The 27,749-nt window shown below is 50.3% G+C and overlaps 2 protein-coding genes across 6 annotated transcripts in view; both read right to left on the bottom strand.

Annotated features, from left to right (window-relative positions):
• Positions 1 to 25,195, bottom strand: part of FAIM (Fas apoptotic inhibitory molecule) — a 296,369-nt gene extending 271,174 nt beyond the window's left edge. Inside the window, exon 1 of the mRNA XM_050779742.1 lies at positions 25,186 to 25,195. The gene's annotated coding sequence lies outside the window, so the exon portion shown is untranslated. The remainder of the gene's footprint in view (positions 1 to 25,185) is intronic.
• Positions 1 to 27,749, bottom strand: part of MRAS (muscle RAS oncogene homolog) — a 325,869-nt gene that overhangs the window by 33,624 nt on the left and 264,496 nt on the right. Inside the window, exon 2 of one of the 5 annotated variants that reach the window (XM_050779738.1) lies at positions 24,600 to 24,697. The gene's annotated coding sequence lies outside the window, so the exon portion shown is untranslated. Of the gene's footprint in view, positions 1 to 7,724; positions 7,847 to 24,334; positions 24,525 to 24,599; positions 24,738 to 25,043; positions 25,753 to 27,749 lie in introns of those variants that run through there. The other 4 variants (XM_050779736.1, XM_050779740.1, XM_050779737.1 and 1 more) reach the window with 4 other exon arrangements.

Below are 27,749 nucleotides of genomic sequence, written 5' to 3'. Positions count from 1 at the left end.
ATTCAACCATCATTTATTCAACACCAATTATGTGCCAGGCCCGGTGTTGAGGACACAGTACCACTGGTCTTGTTTAGCAAGTACAGCCAAAAGCCATGTCAAAGAAGCTTTTTGGCCACTAAACTCTACTTGTACAGGTTAACACGAGGGCAGTGGTCTGAGCAGGGCTGGCATGGAGGTTCGTCTTTCACATCCCCTCTTATTAACTGGGTGCTATGCTGAGAAGGATTTGAAGCTGTGTCTTAGCTTAGAAAGCGGGGCATGATAGCTTAGCACACCTGAGTTCTGGGATTCTGAGGCTCCTTCAAAGTTTCAGAGTTCTAGATTCTGGCGGCTCCTTTCTCTCTGCTTCTTGCCCTGTATTATACACAAAGTCATGCTGGAATCTTACGGCTTCTGTTCAACCTCATTTTATTTGGGGAGGAGGCAGGTAGGAGCAGGTCGAAGTTTTGTTTTCATGCTGTTGAGGCCAGCTAAGGCAGTGGTTCTCAATCAGGGGAACTTTGCTCCCCGGGCATATCTGCAACGTCTAGAGATATTTTTTGTTGTTGTCAAAATGGAGTGGGTACCACTGGCATCTGTTCAGCAGAGGCCAGGGATCGTACAATGCACAGGGCAGTCCCCTCCAATGAAGAATCAGCCATCCTAAAATGTCAATAGTGCTGAGGTTGAGGAACCCTGAGCTAAGGTGACCAGGAGGCAGCTGGAAGTGGGACCAGGACTCTAAAGAATAATGGGGCCTTAACAGAAGTGAAGAGTGACCTTTGTAAATAGTGTCCCAAAGTGACAAGGAGGAGAGGCAGGAGGGAGCCTCCTGGAGGTACTCAGAAGGAAAGGAAGGAAACCAGGATCCGTGGTCATGATGGAAGCGAAGAGTTTCCAGAAGGAGGCTGACAGCACCAAATGTTAAACACGGGTGCAGCTAGGGGGATCCCCTAAAGAACAATTTGGGGTTGTAGCCAGGAACCTAAACTGCTAACTAACTGTGGACCCTGCCAGGAAGAAGCAATACCACCTCCTGCTGGGGCATTCCTGGGTGGCACAAAAATGGACCTTGAATCGAGGGAGGGAAAGCTTGATCCTACTGCTGTGTAGAAGAAAAGAAAGAATCCCTGTGCAAGCTGGGAGGGAAAACAGCATGGTGTATGTGTGACCAGGAAACTGACGGTCTCACAGAGAGGAGGGTGGCAGCGTGGCTGGGAGGACAAAGAACTGGGTGCCCTGTGTGCTCCGCCACCACTTGGGAAGGCCACTGACCTCTCTGAGCCATAGTTTCCTTATCTATGAATTTAAAGGGCTGGATTAGATTACTTTTATAATTATTTCCAGCTCTAAAATAGTCTTCAGTTCCAGATTTTGACAGAAAGGGGGCTAAATACAAATGTGGGTTATGTGGCCACACTGATTTGCATGGGGCTGCAGGCGAGAGTCATTGCAGAATGCTTTGTAGTTACTGAAGCCTGATGTTGACATTTAGGACTTCCCCAAAGTCTCAAGGAAGTACAAGCTTTGCTACACTGCAGTGAAAGTGCAAATCTGCCTAGGCTGTACTGAAAATACACTTGCATAAATACATTCATACCCTCTCCTGCAGCTCTACCCCATGTGAGAATTTCTTCTAAGGAGATAATCAGAAAAGTGAAGAAAGATGTTAAGAATGGGGGAAAATAGAAATAACTTAATGTTGGCAGAAAAAGTTAAAGAAAAAGTTTATTCATATAATGGAGTACTATGCAGTCATTTAAAAGAAAGATATTCAGTAACCTAGAAAAAGTGCATTGTTATGTATGAAAAAAGCCAGGCTGCAAACAGCTAGTAAGTACACCTGATCCACCTTCCACGAAGAGGCCCACCATGAATCTGCGCGGTCAGGTGTGGATCCGGGCATTAAGAAGTTTAGCAGTTGGTTGTCTCTGAGGCACATTTCAGGGCATTTTCATTTTCTTAATGTTTCAGTTTTCTACAACAAGCATGCATTATATTTGTGTACTAGAAAAGTTTAACACTATTAAAATGCTCCCAGGAAAATAAAATGTTCAAGCCACCTGAAAATGTTTGATTTCCTCTCATACGAGTGGGGATCTCAGCTCTTTTGGGGCAGGATAGGACCAGGCACCGGCTGTGGCCCCGGGATCTGGTTCCAGCATCTTCCTACAACATGGGACAGCCTGAGGCTTCACTTAACTGAGCTCTTCCATGGCCAAATCCATGACGGTAAAGGCAGGCCAAGGAGAGAGGGCGGAGGGGAGTTGCAGGGTGACAGAAATGGGGAGGAAGGGGTGGCCCAGTGGCCTATCTCCTTTGCCCTGAGCGTGGGGTTCACTCCTCAATGCCCCTCAGCCACTGCCGCCCTGTCCTGGGCAATGGCGCTGGGCTGTGGGTGAAAGGTGTTTGCTGGTGTTTGGCTGGTTTTTGGTCTTTTTGAGACAGTCTCACTGTCACCCAGGCTGGAGTGCAGTGGTGCAATCCCAGCTCACTGCAGCCTCCGCCTCCCGAGTTCAAGAGATTCTCCTGCCTTAGCCTCCCAAGTAGCTGGGACTACAGGTGCCCACCACCCATGCCCGGCTAATTTTCTTGTATTTTCGGTTGAGATGGGTTTCACCATGTTGGCCAAGATGGTTTTGCTCTCCTGACCTTGTGATCCACCTGCCTTGGCCTCGCAAAGTGCTGGGATTACAGGCGTGAGCCACCACACCCAGTCGGTGTTTGGCTGTTTTTACAGCTTCCATTCTCTGCTGGCAGCGACATAACTAAAAAATACTAAGTGGGTGGGAAGGTATTGAAAAGGAAAACCATTTGTCTTTATTTTCTTCTCAAAAGAAAACAAGATAAGAAATACACTAGTAAATATGCTGGAGGACATGAATGAAGCTTTGAGTCGGCACTCAGACCACCCACAGCCAAATCACCTGGGGACTCCTTAAAAAATGCCCTCTGCTTGCCAAGGCAGTGGGCAGGAAATGGCCAGTGGGGGCCCCCTCCTTTTGACAGCACCCTGCTCTCAGAGGTTGAACCCTGAGAGACCACAGGGAGCCAAGCCAGGGTTCCCTTCTAATTTGGACGCAATGGAACAGGGCTAGACTACTCATTTCACACAAACATCAGACTGGGTCCCCTGTGAAAACGCTTTCTGTGCCCCTCAACGCTGAGGAGGAAAGTCCAGGCCCCCTCACAGGACAGTCAATGCCTGTCGCTGGCTGCCACTGCGGACCTCTCCAGCCACACACGTGCCGCAGCCCCTCACGCTCTACTCTCACTCCCAACCAGCTCTGTGGTCTCCCAGTGTGCCCTGTGGTCACACTGCAGCCTCTGCGCACACCTAAGACCCCCAGGAGAGCACATACTTCCTCATGGGTCAGCACTAGGCACTGCCTCCACCTGTGCTTTGAGCCCTGAAGTTCCTGCCACAGACGCCACAATGATGCCTAGAATTTTCTATGTGTTTACTGTGCACAAAAGGGCAGGGACAGCATCTTGTTCTTCTCTATATCCCAGAGCCTGGCATAGCACTGGCACAGGGCAGACACTTACTGAATGAACTAGAGGTTCAACACGCATTTCTTTTTTTTTTTTTTTTTTTTTTTTTTTTTGAGACGGAGTCATGCTCTGTCGCCCAGGCTGGAGTTCAGTGGCCGGATCTCAGCTCACTGCAAGCTCCGCCTCCCGGGTTCACGCCATTCTCCTGCCTCAGCCTCCCAAGTAGCTGGGACTACAGGCGCCCGCCACTTCGCCTGGCTAGTTTTTTGTATTTTTTAGTAGAGACGGGGTTTCACCGTGTTAGCCAGGAGGGTCTCGATCTCCTGACCTCGTGATCCGCCCGTCTCGGCCTCCCAAAGTGCTGGGATTACAGGCTTGAGCCACCGCGCCCGGCCTTCAACACGCATTTCTGAACAATGGTCAGACAACCTACGTACCACAGAGCTGGCTTCCCCATGGTAAAGCTGAGGGACAACTCTCTCAGCCAGGGCTTGGGACTGTCTCTCTCCTACTAAGAGATCAGACTAATGGCACAGACAGGGCCCTCTGGAATCAAGTGTGAGCCAGGAACAAAGAAGGGGTTTCCAAAGCTGGAGAATGAGTCCAGAGAACCCCCCAATTCCTAAAGGTGCTATCTCCTTTTGATAGGCCTGTTTCTCCATCCCCCCAGAAAACACTGATCAAATGGTGTCTTTGCAGATGGGGAGGTCAAGATGCCAAGAACCATGAACCACACTCCTACAAAACAAGCTGGTCTCATGCGGTACAGAGAAAGATTTTTTAAAAACCACTCACAGGCTATAATGAAAGTCACCACAGAATGAAAAGTTGGTTGGTTGGTGGTTAAGGAGCAAACTGATTACATTCACAACACACCTCTCCTTTCCAGCCTTCTCAACCAAAAAGCACCTCAGAGATCATTCCAGGATGTTGGGTCTTCACTTTGGGGGATGATGGGTGTGCCCCTCTGAGGTGGGAAGGTGGTAGAAGGTAGACTTGGGGTTCTCCTTAAAATTTCCCCACTATTTTCTGTGCTGAATACTCTCCTACTGACCAGTTGAGTGACCTTGGGCAAATTACCTTCCATGGCCTCAGTATCTTATTAGTAAAGTGGGTTAGCTGGAGACTCATACTTTGCAGGATTGCTCTAAGCATGAAATAAAATGTATGAGACATGCCGAGCTCTGAGAAGATGCCCAAACGCTCGTTTTGTCACCTTGTTTACTTTGTTGCCAAGAAGGAGGACACACACACATATACACACTCACACATACACACACACACACACACACATACACACTCTCATTCCCAGCCTCCTCTCAGCATGAGAAGCCTCACCACCATCTCTGCTCTGTTAACAGCCAGACAAAATAGGCCTGTGTGGGAACATCACCCACCATTTAGAGCATTGTTTCCATGGGAAATGGCTCCAATGTTCCAGGCAGCCCCATCCACGCAGAAACCAACTTTGGGAACAGCAGCCACTTGGCCGTGGGGGTGGCTGAGCTGGTTCCCATGGCAACCACTGCTCCCAGGGCCCCGCCCAGGCCACAGGCTTCATGGCAACCCAAACCGTTGTTCATACTGGAAACTTCTGCCTAAAAGGCAATATCGCTTCCTCAATAATTTTAATAACGTGTGTACAAAAACCTCAGGCATCTGTAAATGGAAAAATAAGCTCTCTTGGCTGTTGTCTGCCTCTTGCTCCCTTTCTTTCCCCATGGGTAGAACCTTCGTGCATGGTTTGAAGCCGTTTCCCCAAATACCAGATTTACCTTGTCAAACAGATTGTAAGCTCCACGAGGACAAGAGCCACATCCTCTCATTCCTTTGCCCCTCACGGGGCCAGGCAGAGCCTAACACATGGGAAGCTCAGTCTCTACTCACACTGCCCTCATCACTTCCCCAGTGCCACCTTCTACCCATACAGGCCTCCCTCGTGCTAAGAAGCAGGGGGTCACACCCATCCTTCTGAAAGGGGCCGGCTCATACCCCTAGGAAGTGGGTGGCTGGGTGGACTGATCACCCCAGTATAACCTTTTCACTCAGCAATCTTCAAAGTTAGCATGGGTGTGTCTAAGACCTCCCGGGAATAGTCTTGTGTAACAGCCCAATGGTTCTCAGTGGGACAGCTTGGGAGGTCAGGGACAGCCTGGGAGGTCAGACACAGCCTCAACTCCACAGCCAGGCAGCCGGAGTTCCACTGCAGCATCCAATACAGACTCCCTGTGTGACCTGGGGCAAGTTTCTTAACTTCCTGGTGCCCAGTTTCCCCATCTATAAGACAAGAGAACAGGGCCCCCAGGAAGGTGTAAGGCCCCAGTGAGAAAATCTTGGAGGGTCCCTCAGCAAGGGCATATTTGCATCGATAAAGTAGTTGGGCCCCTGCTTTCCCTTCAACCTGGTAGGCTTCAGTGATTTAAACCATTTCCTTGCCCCATCCACAGCCCTAGAGAAGGGCATCCACACTGCAGAGGGCTTCGGGAGGACCTGATGTGGTGATAGACAGAAATGTCCAAGACAGCAGCAGGCCCCCAGAGCCCCCACAAAATGGCAAAATGGCAGGGCTCGGTGGTTCTTATCCCTCATGAAATTTGCCTCTTCTCCTCGTTTCCAGGTTCTAGGGCTTCTATGGAGCTTGTTGCCCAAAACAATAGCCTAAAACCACCGCACCCATTGTTCTAAGTGAGCAGCACATGTTAAATGAATGGCTTCAGCTACAGATGCTGCCAAGAGGTCCACAGGCCCCCTGGCCTCTCCATGCACCCCACCCCACCCAGCATCACTTCTAAAGCAGTGTCCTATGTGCTGGCCAGGAAAAATGGTGCCCAGAAGGAGCTGCATAGCAGCAACAACGCCCACCCTTAGTGGACAACTGCTGTGGACTGGTTAGACGCCAAAGGTCATGTTACAGCGGTCATGCCACACTGCCTCCAATTCTTTTGCCAATTCATTTTGCTGCATCACATGGCTTTTCTTTTCTCAGGGTAGTGTCTTCATGATTCACTCTCCTACAGGGCACTCTTCATCACTGTTGCTGCCTCCCTTGGCCCTGACCTTGGGACCACAGATTCTCAGAGGCTGGGCCAGGGCCAATCCAGAGGCTCTCCCAAAGATGCTGCCAATTCTATTGAAGGTTTGGTATTTACTGTTTTTTGCTTCTGTATTTCTATACTAATTATTTCAAAGAGTCCCCCTAACCCCATCAATTGAATTGCAAGTATTTTAGGTAAATCAGGTTAGAGAGAAGGACATATCCATTATTAATGGGGCTCTTAGGAAAGTAAATGGACTTTCACTCACATTGAGCTGAATTAGACCTGGGAAGCTAATCTCATCTCTATGATGTCTGGGTGTGCCCAACCCAGGGGGATGAGGACACGCTGTGGGGAGTGACCCAACCCATGTGGAGGAAATGGCTCTGCATTCCAGGAGCTGCCCTTCCCTTCTGCACAATTCCCAGAAATGGGCAGCTTCACCAGAGCACTGACCTGCAGGCTGTGCGTAAATGGCACGTGACCCCACAGGGGTCTAGGCCACTTGGCATCCCTTAAGGCTTCACTCTCCACTCCCTGAGACTTTGCTCCAGCCCCTTGTTTCATATCTTTGCTAAGCCAAGTGTGGCACTGTCATTGGGCCTCTCAGCTCCTCTAGAAAGCCACCAGTGCTTTTTAGCTCACTCCATTATTAAGCCCTAACCACCCACCCAACCATGTATGTGATTTCATGCCATAAACAGCAAGTCTCGATGGCAAGTAGGTGGCATGGGTGCTGCTCCTTCCCATTCCCAGAGCCATGGCAGACAACACTGATGGCTCACGGTCCCCTTCCTTGTCAACACAGTACTCTTGGCAGCAGAACACACTGACTGCTCCAGAGAGAAAATCTGTCTGCTGCCCCAGATCTAACCTACTACCCTTCTGGTTCCCTCCAAAACATCCCACTTAGTGGCCATCCTTTTCCATGGGAAGGGCTCAGGACCTTTAGGGGTAGCCTGCCTGGTGATCTCTGGAGATCTCTATTACCCAAGTCTTCTGTTAATCTACCAATCCCTGCTTTTCTTCTAATCTCCTCTGCCAGGATCACACCTGGACTGCTGTCAGCAGAGCAGAAATGATCAGACAGAAGTCCAGAGATCCAAGCAAAGGCCAAGGTTGAAGTAAGTCAGGGAGGGACACGTTGTTGGGCTTACTCATGACCCCTAAGTACCACATGCTTCCACACTTCCACATGGCAACTGTCAATACCTGGGTCTTTCCCACCAGTATACGGGCACCTCCCAAACAGGACTTAGGGCGTAGCCATCTGCGACCCAGCACGATGAGCCTCAGTAGGTGTGCAGAAACCACCTGCCACGACAATTATAATTACAACAGTCATCATGTTAAAAGCAATAGGAACATTTAAGGTAAACAATGTGTCAGATGCTGTTGGAAGATTTTAATTCTCATGACAACCCTACGGGGTACAGCTTCCCATTATCCGCATTTCACAGTTGAAGAAACTGAGACACAGAGTAGTAAAATAACGTTTTGAAGGTCACCAAGCTAGAAAGAGGCAGTGTCGGGATCTGAAACCACACAGTGTAGTTCCAGAGCCACTGTCAGCCTGTGGTGCTAGGCATCCTCTGCTGGCTAGGGGCTGATGAGTATGTGTGTGCAGTCAGGCCAGGGCAGAGGCAGCTGATCCAGGAGTGCTGGAAAGAGGTCAGGACTGAGCTGCAAGGTGGTGTCAGAGTAGGATACACCCCCAAGGTCAGACCGTTGCCCATGTGGGTGAAACAGCTGGGCAGGTCAGAGCTTCAGAGGCAACCAGGGCAAATACTAGTTATCAAAACTAGACACTTCCCACCCCAGCACCCCAGATCCAGGCTGGGACACCTTGCTGAGCAGGGCATAGATCTGGTACCAGCAGGTAGCCCTCAGCCCTGAGGACCTCCGCCCTGAGGACCAGCGAGGAAGCTGGGGGCACCAAGCTGCTGTGAAAGCCTTATTTTCTAGCACCTTCTAGCACCTCTGTTTGGGACCCTATCCCCTATATGGGTCCCTGCCCCAGCCTCAGCCCATCTCCCTGTGGTCCTACACTAGAGCTGTTCCCTGCCCAGCTCAGGACTGGCCGCTCAATTGGAACTCCTTGCCAAGGAGCTTGAGCTATGCAGACAGCCTACAACCCTAGGCAAGTTACTTTCTATACCTTGGTTTTCTTTTCTGTAAAAGTAGGGACAGTAGCAGCATCTGCCTCATGGTGGCTGTGAAAAGCTGCATTTATTTGCTTGGCCCAGTATCTGGCACATAGTGACTGTTCAACAGACATCAAGTTGTTACCATCATCAACATCCTTCTTTGAAATCCATCCCAAGTCCCTCCTGTTTCTCCAAAGCCTTTCTTGAGTACCTTGAGCACCCTGCAAACTGGCAGGTTCCACAGGTGACAGTTCAACACAGCTCAGCCTCCTACCTACCGCGCCCTCCTGGGAAGGCTAGCAGGCCAATCTGTGTGTGGGGCTCAGCTCCCCGACTCTGCCTAGGAGGGCCGCAGGCATGTCTCAGCTGGCCACTGAATCACTACAGCGATGTCCCAGGAAAGCGAGCCCTTGGAGGCTTGTTGAATGAACAGTGGATGAAAGGTAAGCTCCTCAGATGCCTTCTTTTGCATTTCTCCAGTATTCAGGCGTTGCTTGTTCACCAAAGAGAATGTGGAAGATATCAAACTGCCAGCAAGTTCAGCATGAAACAAAGTTTCTCCCTCTGGTTTCGAAATCCGGAAGAGCTCTCCATCACAAAACCTAGCCACCCGCTCTGGGTACCCTGTAGTTTGGCGGGGTATATCCTCTAACAGGTCACATGACATGAGAAAGGTCATGGTGTTACCTGAGCCCAGAAAAGAATGAACAGGAGTAAACTGGGAGAGGAGCCAGTGTTGGCCACCCTCCTCTCAAGACACACACTTGCTCAGGCTCCGCAGGATCACACACATCCAGTCAATGCTCCCAGAGCACCTCCTGTGTGCTTGGTCCTGGGAACTGGAGATACCAAAATAAATGAGCCTGAGCCCAGCCCCAGACCATGGGGCACGCAGTGTGTATTTTGTGGGGGAGGCAGGCAGAGGATTATGGTACACTGGGTAAGTAATGCAGGAGCATAGGAGTGGGGGGCATCTTACCCAGCCTGGGGGTGCTGTGGAAGGCTTCCTGGTAGAAGTGACGCAGAACGGGATCTTAAAGGCCAAGTAGATATTAGCCAGGTGAACAGTAAGGATGGCCAGGCACGGTGGCTCATGCCTGTAATCCCAGCACTTTGGAAGGCCGAGGTGGGTGAATCATGAGGTCAGGTGTTCGAGACCAGCCTGGCCAAGATGATGAAACCCCATCTCTAATAAAAATACAAAAATTAGCCAGGCGTGGTGGCTACTCAAAAGGCTGAGGAAGGAGAATCGCTTGAACCAGGGAGGCGGGAGAATCGCTTGAACCGGGGAGGCGGAGGTTGCAGTGGGTCGAGATCACGCCACTGCGCTCTAGCCTGGGCAACAGAGCAAGGCTCCGTCTCAAAAAAAAAGAACAAAAAACAGTAAGGACAAGCGTGTCCCAGGTAAAGAATAGAAGCGACAAAAGTATAATGCATGGCGGCATGAAAAGCCAAGGAGACGCTCGGTACTGCAGGCAACATGATATGACTGGAATGTGGAGTGTATATGTGTGCATGGCAGGGGTAATGGGTATGGGGGGTAAGAGTGGCAGGGAAGGGGGTTACTGTTGGCTCCCTGAAAACGGGATCTTCATTTTTGCATCCCTATACCACGCACAGTGCCTGGCACACAGTGGCTGCTTAATAAGCACTGCATGATGAAGAAACAAGTGCCCAAGGCTGCAGGGCTAGGCAGGGGAGGGCGCTGGGCATGATGGGCCTCACATGTGCTGGAGGCCCCCGGACCCTGCCCTAGCCCCAAGTCCACACAGAAGTACCATGTAGGCTTGCTGGATGGCTGCCTAACCAAACAGGGCCCCTGCAACTCTTTTTGATGACTACACTGAAGTTCACCAGCAGAAAAAGCCCAAGAGAGAGTGGATGAATTACATAGGACAAACTCGAAGTGTTCCAGAATCTCAGAGGAGGGGAAGGGGATGAGGAAGGGGATGGGAATAGGGTAAGGGAGGAACAGGTAACCCAGGTTCAGCCACAAAGGCCTGAGGCAGAAAGCTGTGGGGGAGGGTTATTATCCCCATTTTACCAAGGGGAGAGAGGCATTCTACCAAAGGCACAGGCTAGTGAAAAGAGAATCTGGGATTTGGCACCTAGGCCTGGCGAGGTGCAAAATGAAAACACTGTCCCACTCACCCCCAGGCTTGTCCACCGAGCCTGGTGGGTCTAAGCGGCTTTCAGAGCGAGGAATTGGTAAGGGCCTCAGTGTCTAAGAAGTCACAGAACCTTCAGAACAGTATTCCCTGCTGGCATCCCTGGCTCACAGGAATGCCTGCTACTTGGCCACCTGGCCTCTGGGGTCCTACCCCGGTCCCCCACAGTGCCCCCTGCCCAGCAACCAACAACAGGGAGGGTGGGAAAGAACTCAGTCCAGGGGTGAGGGCAGGGCATGAGTTCTGTGAGGGCAGAGCTGCATCAAGCTCACAACTTCTTGGAGTGGCAGCTGAGGAAAGAGAGTAGGAAGTGGTTTTATTTTTCCATCCTTGTTCTCAGTCCCTGGGGGTCTATTAATATTTTCCTAGCGCCAGGGCAGTCTCACTCGCAGTGAAAGAGGAGGACTCCTGCAGCCTTCCATAGGAATCTGAGCGCAATTGGGAACGTCACGCTGGTGGTCACCCAACCAGGGAAGGCCAGCCTCTGCACACTCTGGGGTTCCCCAGACTGAGGACCCTCAGCCTCCCCAGATCCTGGCAGGCTGCTGTCCTCCCAGCCCCCACTGACTCCACTTTGCCCTCTGCTCACAGAGCCCCGCACCTCCTCACTGCTCTGCTCCGCTGCTCAGGCTCAACCCTGCACAAACTGGATTCAGCCAGCACCTCCCTCACCTGCCCAAGGGTGGGCCCCTTTGCCCACCTCTCTGCCCCAAACTCTCTTCCTCTTCCTCCCCTGGCAGTGCAAACAGCCCTTTACCCACATCCCAGGCCAAGGCCTAGCAAGGCTGCCCACTGCTGTGCCCATGTCTGCCCCCAGCCTGAGCCCTTACTACCAGCGTTGTCCTACCCACCACTCCAGCATTATCACTCCCCAACAAACCCGAGCACAGAGTCTCCTGGAATGCCATCCGTGGGTGCCTGAAGCTCTCCCCACTGACCACAACATTCCAGGCCTTTCTTGAGCTGCCCAAGTGCCCCCTTCCGCTCGCTCAGCCTCTGCTCTGCTGATTCTTGGTCTGGTGTCCTCAAGGACAGGGATGGTACTCAAGTGTCAGGTCCCATCCCCCAGAAGCCATTCCTTCCTCTAGGGCCCTCTTCTATCCCCCAAGGTCTGAGCCACCTCGCCTCCATCTATGGAACGCCAGTCCCGTGGCAGGTGGCAGCACAAGTGCTCAGCCGCCATTATTCCATGTGATGACTCAAGACACTTCACCAAGAGGCATTGTTTAGCCCCTTCATGAACTGTGAAGGTCAGAGAGGCTCTGTGGTTTCTCCAAGGCCATCTCTCTGACCACAAAGCTCGGCATGCCCCTCCTCATCCGCCCTCAAATCTAGGAGCTGGGTGTTACTTCACGGTCACATTCCTCTGCTACAGTGGGACAGTGGACAGAGGGCCAGGCCTTGTCTTCTTTTTCTCTGGGCACCCCAGAGCCCTGGCACACCTTTCTGCTCAGAGACACTCCAACGTATCTGCTGTCTGCATTTCCAAATGCAGGAGTGATACTGGCAGCTGGCTGGGAGTCTGGCTTGGGTAGATAGCAGGGCAGAGGTGATGTGGGCACTATGCCATAGGCCACACAAGACCCAGAGGACGGCAGTGGCAGGCCTCGTGAAGGACATACCATGAGAGGAGTCCCACTGGACACCCGTGGGCACCAGCCCAGCAGGAGGAGTGCTGACGAGGGGTCCTTCCTTGCTGTCCAAATTCCCAAAGCACTGAGCCCTCACCAGCACCCAGGGTGTGGTCCCCTGACTGGCCCTGCCTTCTGAGCTGGGGATGCCACACCCGGCCCCCAGAGCACATCTAAGGTTGTTCCTTAACTCCTTAGCTGTTCCAGCCCAGAGCTGCTCATCTCATGGAATCATGGTGTTCCACCAGTCCCCTCTGGTATGCCCAGGAGAAGGGCAGGGTGGCGAAAGAGAGGGAAGGGAAGGCCCGGATCCCATGGCCAGGCATCCCTCTGCATCTTACAGTCCCCTGCCTGAGAGATGGATGCTTCCTGACTGATCCCCCATCTCAACTGCTTTGCCCTGCAGTAGCAGCAAGAGGGAATCAAGAACCAAACGGACATCCCAAAGTCACATGCCAGCAGAGGCTGTGTCAATAAGTGATAGAAGTGGGTAGGTACAGGCAACAGGGAGCAGTGGGGCCTGCGCAAACAGATGACTGACACCCCGCTCCAGCTGACTGCTGCAACATAATATCTGCAATGAGCTTGCCACATAGTCTAAATTTTTAAATTAGCCAGCAATCTGAGTCTATGCAAAAACTCAGATTTCTGGCTCTTTTATTATTTTAAATACTGGCCACTAATGAAAAAGTTTTACACATTGTATAACCCAAATAAATCAACACTCTGTACCCATTCTTCTTGAGCACATACACATCTGAGTGGTACGGCTGTTCCAAGGCAGACAACTCTTCGCACTGCCTTGGCTTGGCCTGGCTTTGGTGCGAGGAGGTGTGAGATCAAAGGAAATGATCTCACTGAAGAGAGCAGCCGCAGGGGTTACTTGGCCTGCAGGAGATGGGCCAGCCTGGCATTCTTCAGGGACAGGCACACAGCCCACCCCAGGAGTGTGCCAGAGCCCAGAGAGGTGGAGGCCAAAAAGGCACACTCAAAAAACGCCGCTGCTTCGCTTTGTTTTCATTATTTATATTTAAGATGTTAGACACCATTAATGAAGAATGTGAAAATGTTTATGTTGACCAAAAATGAGAAAGACATAAGGTCTAGGTTCTTCCTTGAGGTGGGAAGAGGCAATTCAATCTCCATTTTTAAAGAGTAACCAGACTGCAGAGAGACGGACTGAAGCCAAATAAAAGGGAAACTTCCTGAAAACGAGGCAGGCATGGCAATGAGTGTGGGATTTTCCTCTGCAAAGGTCTGTGAAGCAGACGCGGAAGAAGGAGGACTGGCCACCTAGCTTTGGAGTGGTGAACCAGGCTGGAGGTGGGTGTGATGGCTTCTCAGGGACCCTTCCAATTCCAGGGTTTTAAGCCCACTTAGCAGAAGGCTACTTTTCACATCTCCCTCCCCAAGCCCTAAATGACTGCTGCATTTTTTCTCCTCAGTATCCAGCCTGCTGCTCCATTCCTGTGGGGCAAGGCCTGTCCAAAGGTCGGTATTGGCTGGGGGGTTGAGGGAAGCTTCCCACCCCTCTGCTTTCTACATATAGCACTTTTATAAAAAGTCATGAATCAAAGCCCCTCTGCTAGCTGTATAACCTTGGCCTAATGAAAAACTTCTCTGTGCAAAACTATTGTTGGTGGGTGGTAGCAGCCACCAGCTGGAGGTGGAACCAGGCTGGGCCCTGTGGCCACGGATGGTCATTATCATGACCATTTATTAAGCCCTGACCACATGCTAAGCACCTTACATACACTTCCCTGACCCCCACTGCACCCCAGACTATATGAGATTACTATCAGGGTCTCCCAAAGCACCCAGCTGTCTGCCTTGACAGCATCTTGTATGCTGGCACTTAACTGCTTAGTTAGTTATTTACAAGATGTAAACATGTAATGCATCTTCCCCACTAGACCGTCGCCTCCATGTGGGCAGGGCCCACCCTCTGTTCTCCTCACTGTATCTCCAGTGCCCAGCACATATCTGGCACAGAGAAAGTACTCAATAAATACTGTTAATCTACATCATCTCCAGTCCTTATGTTACAAAATGTTCTAACAGGAAAGGGAAAAAATTAACACCTGGCTTTGCCCTGATCAAGTTAGGAGAGGACTGACTTGATCTGGCTAGTAATAATGATAGCTTAATAATCCCAGCGTTTCTGCTGGTTCTTACTGTAGGCAAAGGTAGAGGTCTAGAGTGTCTAATTCTTTCTTAGATGAGTTATTTAAAGGTCTATATATATATATATATATATATTTTTTTTTTTTTTTTTTTTTGAGACAGAGTCTCACTCTGTCACCCAGGCTGGAGTGCAGTGGTGCGATCTTGGCTCACTGCAAGCTCCGCCTCCTGGGTTCACGCCATTCTCCTGCCTCAGCCTCCTGAGTAGCTGGGACTACAGGTGCCCACCACCACGCCCAGCTAATTTTCTGTATTTTTAGTAGAGACGGGGTTTCATCATGTTGGCCAAGATGGTCTCGATCTCCTGACCTCATGATCCACCCGCCTTGGCCTCCGAAGTGCTGGGATTACAGGTGTGAGCCACCGCGCCCGGCCCATGTTTTTTGTTTGTTTGTTTTTTTTTTTTTTTGAGACAGAGTCTTGTTCTGTCGCCCAGGCTGGAGTGCAGTGGTGCGATCTTGAATCAGTGCAGCCTCTGCCTCCTGGATTCAAGCGACTCTCCTGCCTCAGCCTTCCAAGTAGCTGGTACTACAGGCGCCCGCCACCACGCCTGGCTAATTTTTGTATTTTTTTAGTAGAGACGGGGTTTCACCATGTTGGCCAGGCTGGTTTCGAACTCCTGACCTCAAGTGATCCACCGACCTCAGCCTCCCAAAGTGTTGGGATTACAGGTGTGAGCCACCATGCCCAGGCCCCTTCACATCTGACAAGGGCAGCCCACAGTCTAGACTAAGACAGATTGTAATCTTTGTTCTGCAATCAAAAGTAATGAAAATTTGGAGTTTTCAGAAGGTCTGGGGAAAAGTGTCCAGGAAAGTTGGCCCCTAGAAAATAGCAGAAAACTAGGTTTGAGGAGACAGTCACAGAGACAGTCTCCAAGGGTGTGATGAAGAAGGGAAGGATGTCTGACATTCATTTTTAACTTCTGCCCTGATCTGGGCTGCAGAAAACCCCCTTTCTTAAAAGCCCTTGGTGAATGCCTGTTACATACAATAACAGTGGCTTAGCAGACGAAGAAGCCAACCTTACTGTATGCACATGGGGCAAAGGGGAGTGGAGGCCAGGCGGCCAGTGGGCATGGCCCATACCCTGAAATCTTCAGAAATACTGCAAATTAGGAGGGTTTTCATCAATACTTGGGCAATTTTTAAAGAAAATAAATGATACCCTCAGAGAATTTCTATGAGGAGAAGATCCTTTGGAAGAATTAAGAAATACTGGGGGATGCAGCTGTCCATTTCCACATGTCAGGTGAGAGCCCGACCCAGTATGACTGGACTAGAGAAGAAAGGCCAGAGTGTGGCTGGGACGTCCTCCCATTACAGACATGGAAGAGGAGGCTACAGAGGCGGAGAGTCACACAGACAAGTAGTGGGGCAGAAATTGGAGCAGAGGGTTCCTTCAGGAAGGGAGGACTGAAAGTCCCTGAGTCCCCAGGCTGCCAATTCTGCAGCCCAGCTGGGTGGCCTCAGACCCCTCCCTGCCTGAACACCAGGCACTGCCAGAGGCCCCGCCTGGGGCAAGAGCGGCCCCACTTTCTCCTTCCACACAAAGGGGCTCTCCCAGTCCTGCCATCTTTCCTATTTACCCACCCCAACCCTAAATAGAAAAAGTTCTTGTTAAATGCTCTATTAGAATGGTTATGTTGTTGAAGTGCCAAGTGACCTGCTCCTCCTGCTCCCCGCTTTCCATCCCTCCAGCCATCCCCAGTTGGGAGTCCAGAAATAAAACAAAGGCTTTGTTTCTTTATTTTGATTTCCTCCTAAAATCTCAAACATGCAGGAAACACCCACCCAGCCCCAGATTAGTGGATCAGGCAGCTGTCCACTGCGGGGGGGTGGGATGGGGTCAGTGAGTGGGGGTGGATGGGAAGGCTGTGATGCCAGCTGGCCTTAATTGCTGGGGAGTGCCAGGGCACCTGGCCTCTCCTAGGCTGGACTTCCTCAGCGGGAGTGTGAGACAGACTAGGACTTCCAGCTCTGCCCCAGGAACCTCAACCTGAGGAATGTGGGTGGGGAGGGAAGACTAAGGAGGCATAGCTCATAGAAGTTTTTAAAAATATATGCCCCCAAGGCTTTGGGACAGTGATCCCACCCTCCTTCCATCATCTCTGGTTATAATAAAGCAGACACTGAAAGAAGACCATGATAGACTGGTGAGAGCGGTGTTGGCCAAGAAAGATGGCTTTGCCTGTCTCCTCCTCGAGCCTCCATTTCCAATGGAGTGAAAATATAAAGAGATAAATTTGTGGGTTATCTAAAAAGGGAGAATTTTCAAGAAGGCATGTTGAAATACTAAAGGATTAGGAAAAAAAAGCTAAACTGAACTAAAATTAATTTTGCTTTTGAAATGAATACATAACGCTTTTGAGGGGCAAAAATCTGTCGCCAACACCCCCCATAAATGGTCAGCTCCTAAAGGGGTAGGGGAGTCTCCTGAATCCACTATACTCCAGAGATCTCCCCACAGATCCACATGCCCACAAATACTTTTACATTTAATCTGTGTACTCGGTATACTAGGGCCAGCCTAATATACAGTACGCCAAGTAGTTTCTTTTTAAACCCAAACTTGTCTTTAAAAAGGTATGCCTGTAAGTATAACACATATGTGGATTTCCATATAATCACATAGGCAGTGGTTGTAGAATATGTTCAACTGCCTTCACTGGTATGGCTTCTACTGCAAGATAAGCCCGAGTAAAGCAGGGCCTTCTGAGGTCTCTCAGCACCCAGCCTTTGCTGGGTTTTGCAGCATCTCCATCAGAATGATGGAAAAGGATCTGGTGGTGCTATTCTTTTTTATTTTTATTTTTTGAGACAGTCTCTGTGTCGCCAGGCTGAAGCACAGTGGTGCGATCTCGGCTCACTGCAACCTCCGCCTCCTGGGTTCAAGCGATTCTCCTGCCTCGGCCTCTGGAGGAGCTCAGACTACAGATGCCCGCCACCACGCCCAGCTAAGTTTTATATTTTTAGTAGAGACGGGGTTTCACCATGTTGGCCAGGTTGGTCTCGAGCTCCTGACCACAAGTGATCCTCCTGCCTCAGTCTCCCAAAGTGTTGAAATTACAGGCATGAGCCACTGCATCCAGCCTGGTGGTGTTATTCCTTAAGGGCAACTCAGGGAAGGAAAATGTTTCCAGACATTCTCAGCACTTAATGAAGAGGACTTGGGGTCCCCCACGGGTCCCCATTTTCTGTTATGAAACCAGATGAAATCTTGGTCTCCAATAGGAACTGACAAGAATCTGCCCTGGATAAGGAAGCCTTTCCAGAAATTTTTGAATCTTTCTGCACAGCTTTAAAAAGCAGTGCTTTACTCACTGTTCTAACTCATGGCAAACTACATGCAAACAGGATAACATCAGGCGTTAGCTCAGGAGTCAATCGGTGGGTGGAAAGGAGAAGGCTGCAAACAGTTGGGTGAGAAGCTGCGTCCTGTCGTCATGGACAGCTTGTATCTGCAGCTGCAGGGCTGGCTCTGCCGCCTTGCTCCTGCTTGGCAGAGAGAAGGACCCAGTACCCGGTACCTGTTTTTTTCTGTGAAAGCTGCAGGAAGGGAAAACTGTGAAGTTATGGATTAGAAAGTAAGCCATCATACTTTAGTTTCCTTCTCTTAAAGTAATCCTATACTTTAGAATATAAAATGTATTTTGTGTCCAGGTGTGGGGGCTCATGCCTATAATCCCAGCACTTTGGGAGGTTGAGGTGGGAGGATCGCTTGAGGCCAGGAGTTCGAGATGAACCTAAACAACAAAGGGAGATCCCATCTCTACAAAAACAATTTTAAAAAATTAGATGGGCACGGTGGCACACACCTATAGTCTCAGCTACTCAGGAGGCTGAGGCAGGAGGATGGCTTGAGCCCAGGAGTTCGAGGCTGTGATAAGCTATGATTGCTCCACCACACTCCAACCTAAGGAACAGAGTGAGACCTCACTGCTAACAACAACAACAAAAAGTATTTTGTTATCATTCTCATATAATTATAAAAAGAGAATTATGTTTTCTCTATCTTCCAAATATACAAACCTACCATTAATATTACGGTTCAGTTTAGGCAGCTATGACTAAACCATGCTCTGCAGCCTGGCTAAACCCACAACAGTCAAGGCAGGTGTTTGTGAGGGTAGATGAACTTCTCTGAAAAAGGTCACAGCCAAAAAAACACACACTCTCCCCAGAGTGGCTTCTCCCCAGTGTGGTCAGAAGCAGCAAAAGGCTCTTCAGTCAACAACTTCCAGGGAGGCCCACTGGCATCAACTGAGGACATGAAGCCCCCAGAGAGAACCAATACAGGAAAACTCAGGAGCAAGGCTCCCAAAAGCCCATTGCAGGCTGAGGATGGGCCCAAACCAGCCAGGGCAAAGGATGAGCGGTCTGGCTTTAAGTCCAGCCCTACTGTGAAAAGGATCAAGTACAGACAAAATGGTCACATCTGTTCATTTTGGGTAATGGGTACATGGTATTTGTTATACTATCCTCTACACTTCCCTTTTTCAAAATTAAAAAAATAAAGTACACAAATGATTTAGGGGTTCATTTGTGACTGTGAGATTAGTAGCAGTCAGGGAAGACTCCTGCCAGCTAGGCACCCACTGCCTCTCCTGCCAGCCAGCGTCTTCTGCACCTCCGCTGCCTCACCGCATCGTTGTGCACAGGCTGCTCCATCCCCGCTCCTCATGAGGCCTTTGCCCATCGCACTGATTATGTAGAGCCACACCTCCATGGGATAGGTCCCCTAAGCACCAGGAGAGAAGGGATCATGACATTTTTGGTCATCCACTGCTGGGAACAGCACGGTCTAACAGAAGGAGTGTGCGCTTCAGGAAGAGGACAGACCACGGTCAGATTCCTTCCTGACTCTGCTTCTCTCAGGTTATGACTGCAGGTGACCTACTTAACCTCCTTGAGCCTCGGCTTCCACATCTATAAAAGGTTAACTGCATCTAACAAAATCGTTGTGAGGCTTAGAGATAGCGAATATCAAGTATATAGTACAGGGTCCAGCCCACAAGTCTTTGCTGAATGAAAGATGGATGGAGAGATGGATCAATTAATGGATGGATGGGTGGGTGGGTGGGTGGATGGAAGGATGGAGGGAAGAAAGGACAGACATACAGAGGGGCTGTTTTTAAACCATGACATTTGAAGAGCAGTTGAAGGAAGTAAAGCTGCTCACGCTGGAGAAAAGCAGGACTGTCAAAGGTTCATGTGGGACAGGTTAAGGAAGAAGGGAAAGAACTTCCCAAGAATGAGAGAATCCCCAAAAGCAGTGGACTGACTCAAAGGGTAGCAAACATTGTGTCTCTAGAAGGGTCCGGGTGAAGTCAAAGACACACCCCTAATGGGCTGTCAAGGAGGGAAGGACTCCCCTTGTTGAAAGTTTCTCAGCCTTTCCTCAAGGGCTCACTTTCCCATTTGGGTCATATTTGTCTACTATTGCACTATAACTAGCTTAATCTGAAAACCACCATACTTTAAAATTTTTTATCATATTTTTTTACTTAAAATACTTCTTTAGCCTTAATCTGAGCAAAATATCCATTTAAAAAACCCCCGGTTTGTTGTGATGCCTGTGTTTGCATAATACATTGAAATAAACCAGTATATAACTATCAAAATGACAGATCATCTTCCTTGCCACTATGAGAAATGTGCTCTACGGGGTGTGACTTGACTTAATACACTCAGGGGGCTCCTTCTGGGTCTAGGATTCTGTCCTCTGAAGGTTGCTTGAATCCTGGTAATGCTCTTCATTCTTCCAGCCCTTTCTGGCCTCCCAAGCGTATTTTCATGTGTATATTTTATCTAATCCCTATGACAACACTGAGGGCTGGGCAGAGAAGTCACAGATGGAGCCTGGGCCCAGGCAGCACAGGACCCAAACATGGCCCTATAGATGGTCACAGAGGCCAGAACCAGAGCTCCCAACTCTCCACCCACCCTCCTTTGTTTGGCCATTACAAGCTGCACAGCCAAATTCATTCTTGGTGCTCTCCAAAATCTTACTAGCAATACAACCTATATATAAATCATATTGTTTTATCCATCAAGGTAGCCTGATGCCACGACTATACCCCTCTGAGACTCAGAAAATCACCTCAGCAACCGGTGATGACCCACATTGTCATGCAGCGGGGCCCACCTAGTGAAGCTACCAAGAATATGAAGGACAATGATAGCGACATTAAGAAGCAAAATATAAAAAATACATTTTTATATGTAATATATAGCCAAAAAATCAAATAATATGAATTGGGATAGAATATAACAAATATTTTTTAATATAACAACAAGAAAAAGAAGCAAAATACACATTGCTGCTTCATGACTCCTACAAGAGGAAGGCCTGCAGAAAGCTGTCTGAGATCATGCTGGCCAGCTAAATGGCCCTAGGGGCTCAGTCGTGGGAGCCAGGACAAGGAGGGCCAAGGTGGAGTCTCTGGGAATAGGTAGAACCAACTGCATCACACACGTAGCGGGAATGCTACCTAGAGAACAACAGGTGGTGCACCACTGAATGTGTGGTGACTGCAATGTGGTCTCCACCTCAGCCTGAACCTCATCACCCCTGCTGAAGCACCAGGCAGCACCAGCACTGCCCTCTTGGTCAGACCCACCGACTGACTGCACAGACTTCAACTCACAGGCTAGGCAATGAGAACTGTCCCACTTTGTTTGTACTCTTGGCCCCCATCTCTGCCCTCTCAGACTGCACTGGAGCGGCATGCTGACTTGGCTGCACAATGGGCTTACAGAATAGGTCTGCCATGAACATTAGAGAAGTCACGTGCCTTTAGACCAGAGACGGCTAAGCTGGGATCCGGGGCTGGTTTTCAGAGATCCATGAATCCCCTGAATTATATGTCCAGCTTTGTACATCAACGTTCCCCGGGCTTCTCATCAGCATATTAAAAAGACTATGACTCAAGAAGACAAAAGCTATTACCCTGAACTCCAGACCCTCAGTCTTTGTGGCTACCTGTCCCACGCAGGAATTGCTGGAAATGGTACTGATAGCCCATTCCTGTGTACAGAGACCTTACAAGAGCAGAGAGCATCTTGGGGAGATCTGAGCTCTGCTTAATCTTACTGTTATTTGGGTTTTGTTACTTGTTGCCAAAAGCATCCCCATTGATTCAGTACTAGAGGGCTCAGAGGCACGATCTAAGACTTATCAGGGCTGGCAGGGACTCAGAGTCCAGCAACAAAATTCCTCTTAAAGCTTGAATTCTCTGCTCAGTCCCTAGACAATAGGTACTTGCCAGGTGTCCCAGGTCTCAGGGAACTCCTCCAGCTCCTTTCTTTTTCCCATCTCCAGATAAAGGTGACTGTACCTTCTATGTCTGCCCAGGGCCTGGCAGGTACAGAGCCTCTGGAACTCAATGCACATCCTCTGGACACTTGAGAACATTCCAGCATTGCACAAAAATGCATTCCCATTCAGTTCACATGAGTATGCTTGTACAAACTACACAACGCTCATGAGCAGCTATGTTTTTCAATTGCTTTCAGGGAGACACACTCTGTTTGGGGGCATTTCATTGGCAGAACAGATTACAATGATTAAATCAGATGTGAAATATATTATGGAAGCCACATTTCCTGAGAACTCACTAGATCCAGGAGGCTGGTCAACATGTGATTCTGACTGAGGTTAGGACCAGTCATCCCAGGAGCCTAATTTATCAGAGGCCAATAGTCATTCCTTGTTCCAGGTGGTCACTAGAGCTCAGGAACCAAACCGACCCCAAGGGTAACTGACTTGTCACTTTTTTTTTTTCTTTTTTTGAGGTAGAGTCTTGCTCTGTCACCCAGGCTGGAGTGCAGTGGCGTGATCATGGCTCACTGCAACCTCTGCCTTCTGGGCTTAAGCAATCCTCCTGCCTCAGCCTCCCGAGTAGTTAAGACTACAGGCGCATGCCCCCACGCCAGCTAATTTTTGTAGAGACAGAGTTTTACCATGTTGCCCTGGCTGGACTTGTCACTTTATAAGTAGCTCAGACGAACTGAGTGTGAAATACCAGTGGCTACAGCTAATAATAACATAAAAAAACCTGTCACAAAATGTCTTATGTAGGTGAAAAGAGAGGTGTAAATTAGCAACTGTCTTATAAGGAGCGAAGCTGACAGCCCTGGAGACAATCACTTGCCTCACCAGAGGGCCTTGAGTACCGCCTACCCTCTCCCCCGCACCGACCCCCCCCCAACTTTAGGAAATGCCGAGCTCACATCTGGGGGGTCAGTTTCCACCAGAGCACGAGGCTTGCCCAACACCTCCCTCCCCAGAGGCTGGCAGACCTCAAAAACCCCAGAGCATGAAAGCCCCATGCCTCCCACACTGGCAGAAAAAGGACAAATTACACCATAAACTACACAGAGAAGCTAACTGGCGGCTGGGCAGTGTGAACAGACCTAAGGGTGAAAACCATTGCCCGAAACATTTTCAGCCCCAGTCAGCAGGGACATGTGATTTACAGGAAATTAGGAGGTTTACAAAATGTTAGCAGCTCAAGTTTCTTCCCCAGGAAAAGAAGCAGGAGAAGCTCTAAGAACTGTATCCGAGAAAGTGCTTTGTTCACTGCTAAGCTTCTGACACGAGTCAGTTATTAATACTCACAGCTCACTGCCTCACACTTCAACCCACCAATGAATGTCTATAGTGAATAATTATAAAACAATATATTACAAAACTCTAACACAGGCTGCACCAGAGCCTTCCCAAGCCCAGACAGCCACGTGGCCAAAAGCATGGACTTAAGATATCATCTTGGACAAGCTGTTGGCTCTTTTTCACCCCAGTTCCCTCATCCTTTATAATAAACAAAATCTTTCTGGAGGTGTCTTGTCAAATGATGAGCACATCCACTTCAAGTGCCGGTCTTTGTAAGTCCTGTTGGTTGTTGTTTTTACAGTGGAGTTTCAGAGCTCTTAAAGTCATATCTCTATCTTACTCCTGCTGCCAGACAAACCTCTGAAGTCACGATTCCGAGCCGTGTCAGCCACCCTCTCTGATCAGGTCCAGGACAGAGTGAGTCCTGGAGGAGCAAGGCCAGGGAGGTTCCATACCATCACGGGCCACTGGGGAGTAGGGGCAATGGCAGAGCTCTATGATCAAGGCCCCAGTGGCCTTGACGGACTTTGTTCACCTCTCCAGACTCCGCTTTGCCCCAGGCCAGAACAGACCTCAGCTCTAGCCAGAGTCTAACTGGGTGTCCTGTGTCCATGCTGCGGTCAGACATCATCTCCTCTAGGGGGCCTTCTCTCACCTCCCACTCTGGAGTAGGGACCCCCAGGGGCTCCCACAACCCCTGGGCTTACCGGATCTCAGCACTTACCACACTGGCTTGTCACTTTGTGCTCTTGTCTTCCCCGCAGGGCAGGACTGGCACCGTGTCTGATGCCCCAGCCAGGTTAGTTCAATGCATGAGCCCAGGCCCTAGTTGTGACCACAGCTCCAGCTCCCCAAACCTCCGGGAGCAGTGAAGGGTTGTTTATGAAGCAGTCTGCGTTTTATTATTCAGATGAATTTGTCAACTCCCTGGCGGATCCCTCCCCTCTTTAACGCCATCTTAAGGCGAGGGGGAGGGGGTAGATAAAGAGCCCCCCGCCCCCTCCCCCGCCCCTTCATGCCACCCATCTACCCACCGGGTTCTCGCCCAGGCAGCCAAGGAACCCAAGTGTGATTACCATGAAAGGGTCTCTTTGAGCGGCGCGCAGGCCCTCCCCACTGGGGTCTTGGTCGTGGCCGATTTCCCGAACGCACACCGTTACGCGGGAGCCTGCGATGGGGGCAAAACGCCACGCACAGCCGGTCCCAGGGCGCACCCCGCGAGCGGAGAGCGCGGCCGAGCCCGGAGGGCGGCCACACCTCCCGCCCCGGAACAAAGCGACGGCCGGGGAGAGAGGCGGCGCGGCCGGGCCCCCTCCCCTCCAAGGCCTCCCGACCACTCACCGCGAGCTCCAGCCCCAGCTCGGCTACGGCACTCAGGCCGCCCCCTCCTAGCTTGCGCCGGTGAGGAGGCAGCGCCGCGCCCGCCGGGCCCCGCGGCCACCGGACTGACGGCTCCCCGCCAGCCGGCCACTCCGGTCCGTCCCCGCCCCGGCGCCTCCTTAAAGCGACCGCGCCGCCAGCGTGCGCCCCGAGCGCCTAGCGCGCCGCGCATTCCTTATATTGTCACAGCGCCTGCTAAAAATAGAGCGCCGCGGCGGGCGCGCCAGTGGGGAGCCCGGGCCGGGTGCCTCGACCCTGTCGCCCCCCCGTGCACCCAGGCCCCCAGAACGCGCGCCCGCGAAGTCTAGCCCACCCGCGCCGAGTCCCCTGGGCCCGGCACCGCGCGCTAGAACGCCAGGGGCTGGGGTCGGCGCCGCCGCCTCTCCCACGGCCCAGCGCACTTACCCGGGTCGGATCCGTGGCGCCCGGGAGCTGGCTTTAATGTGGACGCCAAATGGGAATTCGACCCGGCCTCTTTAAGAGCCTCTGCGCTCCAACCTTTAAATCTCCGCTCCGGCCGGGCCAACTTCTGAGCCTACGGACGCCTCCCCAGTCCTAGACGAACATCCGCCGCCACCTTAGCCGCATTCCTTTCGAATCCTGAGACGTCTTTCTTCCTTACCCTGCCCCAGCGCCTCTCCCCGCAGGCCTTCTTGGTGCACCGTTCCAGGGCCCAAACTTCGTTGGGATGGATGCGACGGGGACAGGCGACACTCGCGCACCATTTCATTGTTTCAGTTCCGCTAACTCCTCTCCAGCGGCGTCATTTTCCCCACGTTAAAAAAATAAAGATATAATTCAACACCATAAAATTCCACCTTTTGAAGTGTACAATTCAAGCCGGGTGCGGTGGCTCAGGCCTGTAATCCTAACACTTTGGGAGGTCGAGGCGGGTGAATCGCCTGAGGTCAGGAGTTCAAGACCAGCCTGGGCAACATGATGAAACCCCGTCTCTACTAAAAATACAAAAATCAACCCGGCACGGCGGCACGGGCTTGTAATCCCAGCTACTCGGGAGGCTAAGGCAGGAGAAATCACGTGAGCCCGGGAGGCAGAGGTTGTAGTAAGCCGAGATTGCGCCACTGCACTCTAGCCTGGGCAACAAAGTGAGCAGCTGTCTTAAAAAAAAAAAAAAAAAAAAAAGAAAGAAAAGAAAAGAAATAAGAAAGAAAAAGTGTACAATTCAGTGGTGTTTAGCATATTCACAAAGTTTTGCAACCATCACCATGAGCTAATTCTAGAACATTTTCACCACTTCCCACTCCCCCGCCCCTGCCGCCACAGAAAGAATGAAAGAACTACCTATTAGCAGTCATTCCTCATTCACCCCTTCCCCCCGCCCCCGCCGGGAACCACTAATCTACTTTCAATCTCTATGGTCCCTATTCAGGACATTTTCTATACATGGAATCATACAACATGTGGCCTTTTGTGACTAGCTTAGCTTCTTTCAGTAAACAATGTTTAATGATCTATTCATGTTGTAACATGTAGCAGTACTTCATTCCTTTTCATGACTGAATAATATTTCACTGTATGTCTATACCTTTTGTTTATCCCTGCATCACTTGATGGATATTTAGGTTTCTACTTTGAGGCTACTGTGAATAAAGCTGCTATGAATATTCATGTACAAGTCTTTGTATGAACATATGTTTTTCTTTCTCTTGGGTGTATACCTAAGAGTGGAATTGCTGGATCATATGTTAACTCTATGTTTAACTTTTGGGGGAACTGCCAAACTGTTTTCCAAAGTAGCTGCACCATTTTACATTCCCATCAACAACATATGAGGGTTCCAATATCTCCACTTCCTTGCAAACACTTGTAATTTGTGTGTCTTTTTTTATTATAGCCATCCTATTGGGGGCAAAGTGGCATCTCATTGTGATTTTGATTGTCAGCATCATTTCTGAGGACATTCTTTTTGTGGGTGGACCTCAATGACTTAGAACCAGCTTTACATGTCCAGGGAAACTTGGACACTCCCTTCTCAGGTTTGCCCCAGGCCTAAGGGAGCCTCACAGCGCTGCTGGCTCTGCTTGCCATGCTGAGGCTCTCAATCTCATGCAGGCTTCCTCTGGCATCCCAGCCACCCATGCAGCCATTTGGTGAGAGTTGCTGTGCACCCCCTGTGCCTCCACTCCCACCTGCTGCTCCAAAGACCCTGTAGACCCCAAAAGTCCCCTGGGAAGGGGACAGCAGGTTGGGTGCCATCAAGAGTATGTCTCCTTGGCAGTAGGGAGTAAAAGACCTAGTTGGGGAGAAGGCTTGAGGGACAGTAGTTTACTTTGACTGGCTGGGTCTTGCCCTGGAACCTGACTCCCTCGATCCCTTCCATTTACCATAGAACTTGGGAAGGCGGGCAGGGATCTGTACATCCTGGTGGTCTGTCAGCCCCTCGTCGGCTCCCCATGTAAGACATATCTTCTCTTGGGCCCTGACTGGCACAGGACCCTGACCATGCCCTCAGCTTGAGCTGAGCCAACAACTACACAAGAGTCAAAGAGATGTGTTTGTACTGCTTTCATACATGTATCTGTAATAATACCTCTTCTCAGAAATGGAACTTAAACAGCTAATAGTCATACCCAGGTACCTGGGATTCTTTTTTTTTTTTTTTTTTTTTTTTTTTTTTTTTTGAGACAGTCTCGCTCTGTCACCCAGGCTCTAATGCAGTGGCATGATCATAGCATCACAGCTCACTGAAGCCTCGACCTCCCGGGCTCAAGAGATCTTCTTGCCTCAGCCTCCTGAGTAGCTGGGACTATAGGTGTACACCACCACGCCTGGCTACTTTTTGTACTTTTTGTAGAGATGGGATATCACCATATTGCCGAGGCTGATCTCGAACTCCTGGGACTCAAGCAATCCACCTACCTGGGGCTCCCAAAGTGCTGGGATTACAAGTGTGAGACACTGCGCTTGACCTACCTGGGATTGCCTAATGGTGAGATTAAATCTTGCAGATTGTGATTGCGGATGGGCTGTTCCATTTGAGCTGCCTCCTTTGCTCTTTGAACCTTGAAATACAGTTGTGGCTCAGTTGCTGGCAAATGGGGACTTAGAGAACAGAGCCACTGAACAGAAAAGCTTCATTCATCCAGTAAA

The sequence above is a fragment of the Macaca thibetana genome, chromosome 2 (assembly GCF_024542745.1).
Source record: "Macaca thibetana thibetana isolate TM-01 chromosome 2, ASM2454274v1, whole genome shotgun sequence".
NCBI lineage: Eukaryota > Metazoa > Chordata > Mammalia > Primates > Cercopithecidae > Macaca > Macaca thibetana.
This window is presented reverse-complemented; position numbering and strand designations above follow the sequence as displayed.